The 11,641-nt window shown below is 39.2% G+C and overlaps 1 protein-coding gene and 1 pseudogene across 2 annotated transcripts in view; one reads left to right on the plus strand and one right to left on the minus strand.

Moving 5' to 3' along the window:
- LOC106879676 (protein madd-4) overlaps nucleotides 1–11,641 on the plus strand; it is a 250,318-nt gene that overhangs the window by 44,946 nt on the left and 193,731 nt on the right. The window lies entirely within an intron of this gene.
- LOC128247176 (U6 spliceosomal RNA) lies at nucleotides 7,798–7,893 on the minus strand (annotated as a pseudogene).

Genomic DNA, 11,641 nt, shown 5'->3' on the forward strand with positions numbered 1-11,641 from the left:
ATATATATATATATATATACATTCATACAAAGACGTACATATATAGTTATACTTATATGCACACTACACACAAGCATATAGACACTAATATGCACATACATACATATATAAACAAATATATATTTGCACACAATTATATACAGATATATACGCACACTGTATACACACCCGTGTATATATATATATGTGAGTGTGTGTATGTGTATGTGTGTGTGTGTGTGTGTGTATGTGTGTGTGTGTGTGTGTGTGTGTGATATAAATGTGCATAAAAATATTCAAGAGTATTCAATTACGCCACCGACTAAAGTTAGATTAATCAAACCATTTCTGTTAAGGACTAGTTTGTGACTGATTTATGTAGCAATTACAATGAGCTTCTCGTCGAGGGCAGATGGGTGGCGTATGTTTGCTTCTGCAGATAAGCCAGCGAGCCATGAATCCTGCTTGGACAATTTCTTTATTCTTCTGTGGACAAAGAGAATAATATATTATATTTAACGATGCACGGCGTAGGTGTAGTTTAACAATCTGAAATTTCACCTAAGTATTAATTTAATAATGTGAAATTTCATTTAAATACTAGTTTGTAACTTACTTATAGAGCGATTGCTATGAAGTTTTTGTCCTAGGTATTTTGTTCCTTGTATCTACTGTCGTGAATTGAAATATATCTAGTGTCAACTTCACCTTTAAAACTATTTGATAAAATACACACCAGTCACTTATTCGGCCAATGCTTGGTCATAATGTGGGGACAGGGGACAAATTACCACGTCTAATAAGTGTGGTGATTCTAAGCCTTTTAAAATTTTACTTCACAGCATGGCAAAGAAAGAACAGTTTTATGTATGCAAATTCTATTTCGTTTCTTCATTAATAAAGAGGGTAGGTGAACGAGAGAGAAAAATGTCTTCACTAATGTTTTGGCGCAGGATAGGATTTGTCAATTCCAGATTAAGTCACATAGTTATATTTTTTTCTTTTTAATGTTTTTCGACTTGTATCAAATGGTTGGCAGAATCGATAAAGCAACAGAAAAAATGCTTCGCGTTGTGTGTTTGCCTACAGTTCATTAAACTCTAATATCAGATTCCGGTGAGACCCTTCTGTTATTCATTTAGTACTAGTATCAATCTAATTGGTTATACACAACGCCTGCATTTGAAGTCTTGTACCTATATATGAAACCACTATTATTACAACCTGGGTTTTGCAGTGAGTTGGTAGCAAAATAGAGTAGCGATCAAATGTCCCACAGCATTTGGCTTCGGCTACTCAAATCTCTCCAATTATGCTTTCCCAGCCCCGGGTTTAATCGAATATGTACTATAAATACTATAGGGTCGATTTATTGGCTATATCCTCACCCTCGAATTATTTAGCTATAAGCAAAAGCAACAAACAAAACGACATTCTTGTACTTTGACCATATAGCTGAAATAATTTTCAATGGTTTGTAGGTGTGTTAGTAGGCCAGTAACTACTAGCAGAGCATCTAATTGTTACTACCTGGCCTATTTAGTATGGTTGTTGCGTCAACTCAACGCCGTTTTCAAAAGTGTCTGAAATATGATATAGGCCACACACGAACTGGGTTGATGGATATACTACACATTGATGTGTGTACTTGATAGATGTGCTTTAATCTGGTTCTCGTTTCGTTTGTGCTAATATATGAATCGATATCTCATATACACTGGCTACTTGAAAGAGCTCATATGTACATATTTTAGTATTTTAAGCATAGTAAGATTGTGAATTATATTTTTATGTGTCTCACGCATTTAAAAGAAATTGTAAAATTAATACCCAGGAGTGTAACAAAATAGTACTAGTAAGGAAACTAATTCTTCAATTTCTAACTGAAGGAGACAGAAGTAAAAAAAATGGGGAAGGTTGTTAAAAGGAGAGAAGCTATACGACGGTGTGCTGAAAAGTTCCTGGCTTTGGCTAAAAGAAAATAGAGAAGGTTCAGTTAATTATGATTCTACTCAACATATTCCCTTCTCCGATTCACCCACTTATTGCAACAGCCCTTCATTTTGTTCTAATCCTTGTAAAAGAACTCTGAAGGTTGAGCTTCCAAACAAGTCTTTTGTGATTCCCTTAAAGCCAGGAACTTTTCAGCACCCCCTCGTATATGTAACATTATGAAAAAAAATGAAGTGTTAAGAGGTGAGTCAATGTAATAGCAAATTAAATGCTAGAAAAAGTTATGTTTGTAAGATTATTTACATATAGATGTCTGGTTCGCTTAATGAAAAAAAGATGGGGATTCGACGAAATATAGAGGTTGACGTAATGTGTTTTATATCAACTAATCTGAAGTCACAGGAGATCTCAATGACTTGGTGGTCCTAAATATTTTAAAATCTCTATAAACCAGATTTCCGTATGTTTTGTTGAATGGCGAGAATTTAGTAATGACATTTTTTTAATTATTTGGTAGAATCGTCAGCACGCCAGGCAAAAATGATTAGTTGCATTTCGTCCGTCCTCATGTTCTAAGTTCAAATTCCGCCGAGGTCGACTTAGCCTTTCATCATTACGGGATCGATAAAAATAGATACCAGTGAAACACTGGGCTCGATGTGTTCGACTAGTCTCCTCCCCCGAAATTCCAGGCCTTGTGCCTATAGTAGAAGGAACTATTATTATTATTAAGGCGGCGAGCTGGCAGGAGCTTTAACACGCCGGGCTTAGCGGTATTTCGTCTGTCGCTACGTTCTGAGTTCAAATTTCGCCGAGGTCGATTTTGCATTCCATCCTTTCGGGGGTCGATTAAATAGGTGCCAATTATACACTGGGATCGATGTAACCGATTTAATCCCTTCCCCCAAATTTCAGGCCTTGTGCCTATAGTAGAAAGGATTATTATTATTAAGAAGAAGACGGTGAGCTGGCAGAATCGTTAGCGCGCCGTGCAAAGTGCTTAGCAGCATTTCGTCTGTCGCTACTCTACGTTCTGAGTTCAAATTCCGCCGAAGTCGACTTTGCCTTCCATCCTTTCAGAGTCGACAAATCAAGTGGCAGTGAAACACTGGGGGCGATGTTATCAACTAGTCCCTTCCTACCAGATTTCAGGCCTTCTGTCTTTAGTTGTTCAGACCCAGTTTTGGTAGTAATCTATACATTCAGGAAGAAGTCACTTGATGGGTATCGGCAATGAAACCGATCCGAATGATACGTATATGTATATATTGGGTTAAAGCATAAACCCGGTGTTATGGAATTTTTCTAAATAGGCTACAGTCAATTGTATGAACCTTAGTTTTTTGATACTGTATTTCATCGGCCGTTGACAGGATGAAAACAAACACGACCGTGGTAGGTTTCGAACTCAGGACTGAATCGGCCGGTACTTAAATGATTCTGTCCCATGTTTTGTAAATATTAATGAATGGTTCATCCCCCATGTTATATAAATATTCATGAATGGTTCATCTTTAAAAATTAGGTTAATCACCCGATCTTACATATTTAGTTAATTATATAATTGCGTGTATTTTTTCGTGAATGTTTGTGAATGTGTGCCCATGTATGTATACACACACAAATACACATTTATAAAAAGTCAATTACTTCAGCTTATGGAAAGATATAGCGTATATTTTAGCCTATTAACATTATTGTCATTCATCAATGTTGTTATTATTGTTGCTGTTAATGTTTTTATTTTATACGCACGTCATTCTTAAATCGGCAGGGTTATAAATGGAAGCATTCATAACCGTGACGAGGTCATGATTTAGACAGTTTATATTAAACCCCATTATCTAATATCCTTTTATTACAAGACAATACAGTGTGATCTGAGAGAGAGATTTCGTTCCCAGTTTTAGATCGAGTAACGACATTGAAGTTTTCTTATTAGTTTTTGTAAAGATTCGTTGATGTTAAAAGTAGTAAAGCGCCAAAGTTATTTGCAAAGTTCGTTATCTCTATGTTCTGAGTTCAAATTCTGACGAAATCAGCTTCAATTGTTGTTAGTAAAGTAGAGCTGTTCACGACTCGCAAGAAATAACTTGCGGTTTTAGTTTCGACAACTAAGAGCGTTGATTTTTCATTTTACCTTCTGGAGTCAATGAAATACAGTAACAGTTGTGAGATTGATTTAATCAAGTAACCATTCCCCTTAGAATTGTTGGACTTGTCGTTATTTAACAATTATTAAGGATAGCGGGTTAGCAGAATTGTTAGAACCTTGCGCTGTGTAACTTTGGCTATTTACTTTTTTGGTTTAAATGCTACTGAGGCATCCCCTGGATTCGATAAAATAAAGGACCAGTCAGGTACTGAGGTAGCTATAATCAACCGTTCCCTCTCCCACACGTTTCTGGTCTTGTGTTTAATATAAAAACTATTAGACAGTCGACTGGAAGAATTTGCTAGGGCATCAAAAAGATGCTATGCAGTATTTATTCTAGTTCTTTAACTTCTGAGTTAACTAGTTCTTTAACTTCTGCACCCCAGATCCGAACACTGACACCTGATTGACTATGTCATCACACACGCTCGAACCTGCAGGATGTGGAAATCACCAGAGTTATGCACGGTACCAACTGTTGGACCGACCATCGCTCGGTCCAATTTCGGCTACGCTTGCGAATTCGTCCTCCTATCCGCAACCAAAAGCTTAAGCAGAAGCTAAATGTTGGAAACCTGCAATCGCGTGAAGCCCGCCAGAGACTGGCAGTAAGACTGGAACAGTAGTTTGCCGAACTCCCTGATGTCGGGACCGGACCAAATGATGGACAAACTCTGACGTCAGAGTGGGACACTCTAGCAACCACTATCACTAACGCTGCCAAAGATATACTTGGTGTTCTGAATAGACGTCATCAGGACTAGTTTGATGACAACTCGACGGAGATCCACTCGCTCCTACGTGAGAAGAATGCTGCACACAGTAGACATCTCCGTCAACCAACAGCAGCCAACAACAGACATTGAGTAAGCCTCCGTTTTAAGGTCCAGCGAAAACTTACGACAATGCAGAACTGGTGGAAGACTAAAGCACAAGAAATACAAGGCTATGCTGACAAACAACATCCAAGCTTTCTAAGAATTCATAAAGACTGCATACGGTCCACTTAGAGGATCCTTCTACCTCGTATGGAACAATGATTCAACATCACTCATCAAGGACCGAGATGGCATTCTGTCACGATGGGATGAGCATTTCAACATCATCCTCAACCGTAGAAACCCCATAGAAACCCCTTCTTTTCTTGACAACATCCCTTCACTGCCACTCATCGATTGTCTAGATGATACACCAACCTTTGGAGAAACTGAATCTGTGATAAATGGCCTCAAGTTGAACAAGGCATCCGGCATTGACCATCTGCCAGCCGAGATCTTGAGATATGACGGCCGGTCCCTCAAAACCTGTATCCATGATTTCATCTACAGACCATGGACTTCCCACTGCGTGCTTCAACAACGGAAAGATGCCAACATTGTTGCCATATATAAAAACAAAGGTGACAGAGCAGGCGGTAGAAATAGCCGAGACATCTTGATTTCACTTGCTGGTAAGGTCCTTGCTCGAGTCCTCCTATCACGCCTTCTGAGGCATGTGGCCCATGTTGCAGTGCCTGAAACCCAATGTGGTTTCCGAAGCATCCGCTCGACTGTTGACATGGTCTTTGTCGCACGTCTTCTCCAGGAGAAATGCCGTGAACAAAACCACTCCCTTTACATGACTTTTAACCAAAGCCTTCGACACCATTGACCGTGATGTTCTGTGGGAAACCCTGACAAAATTTGGCTGCCCACCAAATTTTCTTGCCATTTTGAAGGACTTACACAACGGAACGATAGCCAGAGTCGTCTATAAAGGCACCCAGTCTGACTTCTTCCCGTTCCAAGTCGGTGTCAAGCAAGGGTGTGTACTTGCCCCGGTCATCTTTCAACTTCTACATGGCATCCGTATCCCTCCACGCCAGGCATTCATTGAAGCTGAAAGATGCAATAACTATCAGGTACCGGCCGAATGGCAGCATTTTCAATCTGAGGCGCCTGAAATCTGTAACAAAGACGTCATCTCAACACATCTTCGACTTGCAATATGCAGATGATATAGCACTTGTCAGCCATAGCTCTGCTGGCCTTCAAAGTCTCTTGGACTATATACCAGATGCATACAGCCATGCTGACCTAGACATCAATACCAAGAAGACGGAAATCCTCCAACAGCCTTGTTCCTCCGACACCAACCCATGCGCCTTCCATGTTGAAGATGCGACAATTGCTAATGTAAACCAATTCACTACCCTGGCTCATTCTTCAACAACACCGTCGATCTGACAGACGATAGTCAGTGCTGTATTCGTCTTGCCTCTGCTGCGTTTGGTCGGATAAGTACTCGCGCCCTTCTCAACAAAAATATCACCATCAGTTGCTATATGGCTGCGAGTCTTGGGTGTCCTACCGGCGTCATATCAAGACGCTCGTGCGGTTTCATATCTCTAGCCTTCAACAACTCCTTGGCTTACACAAGGGGAACAGGATCCATCATGCTGAGATACGTGACCGAACAAGCAGCCAGTCATTGGAGGTAACCATCGATAACCGCCAACTCAGATGGGCAGGGCATGTCATTCGAATGTCTTCAACTCGATTGCCCCACTTTGTTATGTACGGTGAACTTGAAGATGGAAGACAGCTGTGTCGGTGGCCAGCACAAGCGCTTTAAAGATCACCTGAAGGCAACGCTGAAAAAGTGACATATCCCTCCCGACAGTCTCGAATCAATGGCTGCAGATTTCACTAGCTGGTGCGACTCATTCAAGACTAGCACCACCAGAATCCAAGAAGACCTACTGCAGAGTGAAGTGGCACGCCGCGCCCGGCGGCACGTGCAGAACCTTGGAAGTCAACAGCAGCCAGGCTTTACATGCTCCACCTGCGGACGTATCTGTCTTTCCAGAATCGGACTTCATAATCATCAGAGGTCACATAACTATAAATGTTGTTCGGGAAAAGTACTCATCGCTTCGCGCTGTTCACGAAATGATGAATGATGAACTTCTGTGTTCAAATCTCGTTACATCAAATTTGCCTTTCATCCCTTCGGGTAAAAATAATAGTGGCTTCAAATGTTGGCCCAAAACCGGCGATTTGGGGACGTGGGGAGAGTAAGCTGATTACATTGACTCCAATGCTCAACTGGTACTTATTTGATCGGCCTCAGTTCTTAACTGGTAGTTATTTTATCTTCCTGGAAAGAATGTAAAGCAAACTCAACATCGATGGAATTTGAAGGCAAAGAGCCAGAAGAAATTATGCTAAGCATTTTGTCTGACGCACTAACGATTCTGCCAGCTCACCACCTTAATAATTTTTTCTAATTTCCACACAATTCCAGCAATTTTAAATTGGTGGGAGTCCATTACAGTGATCCTAGCATTCAGCAGGTACTTTATTTTATCGATCCCGAAAGGATGAAAGATAAAGTTAATGTCGGCAGAATTTGAACTCAGTACGTGAAAAAACCGCTAAACGCGAAGAAATGCCGCTAAGCATGTTGTCTGTAGCACTAACGGTTCTGCCAGCTTGCTGCTACCGCTAATAATAATAATCCTTTCTACTATAGGCTCAAGGCCTGAAATTTGGGGGAGGGGGACATTCGATTACATCGAGCCCTGTGTACTGGTACTTAATTTATCAACCCTGAAAGGATGAAAAGCAAAGTCAACTTCGGCGGAATTTGAACTCAGAACGTGAAGACGGACGAAATGCCACTAAGCATTTTCTCCGGCGTGCTAAAGATGTTGTCCGCTCGCAGCCTTAAAAATTATGGAACGTTTCACAAATTTGTGTGTAACTTTTGCGCAGGGGTCATGCTAATCTTCTCTGTATCCTCCCAGTTTTGTCGATATCCTCGACAACTTTATTTGACTAATTAATCATTTTATCGAATCCGGAGGGATGAAAGGCAACGATGAGAGCAGCGTGATTTAAAATCAGAGCGTAGAGACGGAGCAAATGTCATGAAGCATTTTGTCCGACACTTTAATGATACTACCAATCCACCGCCGTTGATGATAATTGGTTCTAATCTAGGCACAAGGCCAGTAATTTTTGGGGAAGGGATTAATCGATAAACAATTGAACCAGTGCTTTATTCGTATGTTCTTTTATCAACTCTGCAAGAATGTAAGGCAAAATTGACCTCGGAAAGATTTTAACTCAAAACGTAATGTATCAGAGTTTTGTTCGACGCTCTACCCATTTTGCTAATCGACTACTCTAATAATTGTTTTAAGGGAGATTAATCGAAACTAGTGATCCCAAAATTTTATATGTATATGTTATTACTGCTGTTGTTAATCTTATTGTTATTATTCATATTGTTGCTGTTTTTTGTTTTGCTTTGTTTTCTTTTTTTTCTTCTTCCTGTTGCCGCTGTTTGTGATGAACGGGTACTTGTAACACAATTTTCTAGGATAAAGTGGATTTTTACTACGTTGACTTGGAAGGAAAAGTTTCTCTGTACTTATTTTATTTTGTACTTTACAGCATTTAAGCGTTCATTCCATTGCCTTCGGGCAGGAAAATTGTTTTCTAATTGGCTTGCAAGATTATCGATGCGAAATCATGAATTGAAACATGTTTCATTGTATCTCGAGAGGGTCTTTATGCCAATAATAAACACATGCACTGTTTCTTTTTCAAGTCTTAATTTTATTTGTCATTCGTTTAACTATTTTATAATTAAACTAAATAATCAATCAGTTAATTGGTTAAATAGTTAACCGAATGTCAAATATAGAAATAAAGAAGTGAAATAGAACCAGTACATGTTATTATTATTAGCATAATGACCTTCCGAGATAGAACGAAAAATAGTTTCCCTTAGATGTTTAGTATATTTTTGCTAATATTGTTTACTATTTCAACTGAACTAAATCCGGATGAGCCAGAGAAAACGTGTTAGCTATAAACGTGTTTGCAACAAATGCGCCTCACCGCAAAAAAAACAGAGATTAACAGATAAGAAAAATATATTGAAAAATTCAAATTTAGCATACAACAACAGTTCTGAAACAAAGACCTTTATACTTCGACAAGAAAAAACGAGAGGAAATTATAATGCAATGGAAGCGTTAATCTTAACAAAAGACAGGATGTATGAGAGAATGTGGGTAGGCTAAAGTTGTTTAGCGAAGAGGATGTATGGTGCATCTCGTTTTAACTGAAACACTAGAAGTCCATGGACACTTTCAGAATTTACGAGGTTGAAGAATTCAGAGCAGAATTCGGTAAGGAATGGGGCATGGCCGCATCTTAACTAGATTGCGGTTTATCAATCGTGAGTTGGTTGTCTAAATTTATTTTTTAATTCTTTGTACTAATTTATTATTAGATATATTCTGCTGAATACACGAATAATTTCTAGACTTATCTTATAATTTTATTAATCATTTTTTTCTTCGTTCCCGTATAAGTTTCTTGCAGTAAAGCTCCTAAATCCATCATCAATGTTTCTAGACTTTCATCGCAATGAAAAGAAGTTAGTATACGTCATTTCCACGTTATGGCTGGGAGGGCCAGTGTCATTGGTGTAGACGTTACAGTCGGAATTTGAAATTTCACTGTTTGTAGACATACATACATGCATGCGTACATACATTAACATACGCACGTGTGTATGCATGCATGCACAAATGCATGTATGTATATACGTATATATATACGAACAGTAATTTCACAATGTCTCTTTTTCTGTAAGGCCTTATCCTAATTTTTGGTAACATGCCACAATGCCCCAATCCTCAAAGCCATACCATGTCTGTCTTTGAAAAATACTGTCCTAATGATGTCACTTTGAAGATTTCAACGGTAAAAAAAAAAATAGTTGTTAACAATCACTAACTTGCTTCATCATTCTTAACCTAACTCCTATTTCTGTCTCAACCAATATGTTGTCTTCGTATAACCAGATGTATTACAAACTTATTCGTATATACCTTTCATATAGTAGATACAGTGGAGGTGCAATGGCCCAGTGGTTAGGTCATAGGATCGCGGTTTCGATTCCCAAACCGGGCGTTGTGAGTGTTTATTGAGCGAAAATACCTAAGCTCCACGAGCCTCCGGCAGCGGGTGGCGGCGACCCCTGTTGTACTCTTTCGCCCCAACTTTCTCTCACTCTTTCTCCCTGTTTCTTGAGTAACGCTGCGATGGACTGACGTCCCGTCTAGCTGGGGAGAACACATACGCCATAGAAACCGGGAAACCGGGCCCACGAGCCTGGCTAGTCTTTGAAAGGCGACGTTATAAAAGATACAGCTTGGCGAACTCGGACGGAAGAACGTTGCTGCAACTGACATCAGTAAATGTTCGACTATTTTGGCATAAGAACCAGCTAGAGAATTGAAATTAGAATTTATAAGCACTAATTTGAAATATTATAAAGATGCCCACAAACAGGATTTACGCGTGTATGATTTACGTATGAAATACTTATGTATATACCACTTGCCCGTAGACATAGTAACGGATTATATTACGGAGCTCGTGCCATTCCATTTCCTCAATTTTAGACTTTGTAATGTATTTCTGCCAGTTTAACTGTACTAACTAACATTTACAGTGTAATTCCTCAGGCATTTAATGTTATATTATATTATCTGCAATGCTTGCTGTAAATCTGCCTCACTTCTTTTAAATGTGAAGTTAACTGTTAGAAAGCACCATTACAGCGGGTGCCGATAAAGTTTCGTCGACCCAGACTCTATTAGCTTTGGTAAAACCAACGTTCTGGGATGTCCCTTCGTCCACCACCACTGCAACCATATTTCTTTCTGCACATTAATGACCTACTTGTCGCCTTCCCTAACAATTCAAACTCTTATTCAGTTATTACTATCCTTAACTATTCTGCAGATAACCGTTATCCACATGTAATCTTAGCAACTCACGCCTGACGTACAATGCATCTCTGAACAATGACCATGAGAAAATTTTTCAACAGGTACACGATAACCTACTCCCTTTCAACACTTTAGATAAACAATGACAACACACATTGAGGCAGCGGTTTTGTGCGACACCTTCTCTAGACATGAACAACGGCACACAAATAAAAATTCAAAGCTGCTATAAATTCTATGTAGCAGAATTTGTAATTTCTAACCACTACACATATAGGTGCGGGTATAGTCGAATGGTTAAGGAGTTCGCTTGCAACCACGATGTTTCATGTTCGTTCCTGACTAATAGCCTTGTGAGTGAATTTGATAGAGGGAAACTGTGGAAATTCCTCGTATATATATATATATATATATATGTGTGTGTGTGGCGGGGTATATGTATGTCAGTTTATGTACATAGATATGTACGTGTTTGTGGCTGTAGGCAGTTGTTGTCTTCACTATTTGACAACCGGTGTAGACACACCCAAAATCAGACGGTTCGGAAGAATTGATGCATAGAGTAAGTTGCAGATTTAAAATAAGTATTGGGATCGGTTCGATCCACTAACCCCAGAATGTATTACTCCAGCATGGCCTGAGTTCAATAATTAGCTCAAATAAAACTCTAAAAGGTACATTTATATATACATATATCTGTGTGTGTGTGTGTGTGTATATATATATGTATATGTATATATGTATATGTATATATATAT

This window comes from Octopus bimaculoides, chromosome 2 (assembly GCF_001194135.2).
Source record: "Octopus bimaculoides isolate UCB-OBI-ISO-001 chromosome 2, ASM119413v2, whole genome shotgun sequence".
NCBI lineage: Eukaryota > Metazoa > Mollusca > Cephalopoda > Octopoda > Octopodidae > Octopus > Octopus bimaculoides.